Genomic DNA, 221 nt, shown 5'->3' with positions numbered 1-221 from the left:
GTGTTATTTATTAAAAAATATATAAACTTATAGGAATGGATACGAGACGGGAACATATAATCCGAAACAAACATTATCTGAATTATTTCTCATAAAAAAAAACATGATTAGATATAATTGTTATGAGACACGGTCATAAAGATAAATTCACTTTCAACTTTCAAATATAAAACTAAGAGTACGATACGGGGACATGTAATTTAAATTGCTAAATTTAATTT

Source organism: Capsella rubella, unplaced genomic scaffold (genome assembly GCF_000375325.1).
Source record: "Capsella rubella cultivar Monte Gargano unplaced genomic scaffold, Caprub1_0 scaffold_4, whole genome shotgun sequence".
Lineage (NCBI taxonomy): Eukaryota > Viridiplantae > Streptophyta > Magnoliopsida > Brassicales > Brassicaceae > Capsella > Capsella rubella.
This window is presented reverse-complemented; position numbering follows the sequence as displayed.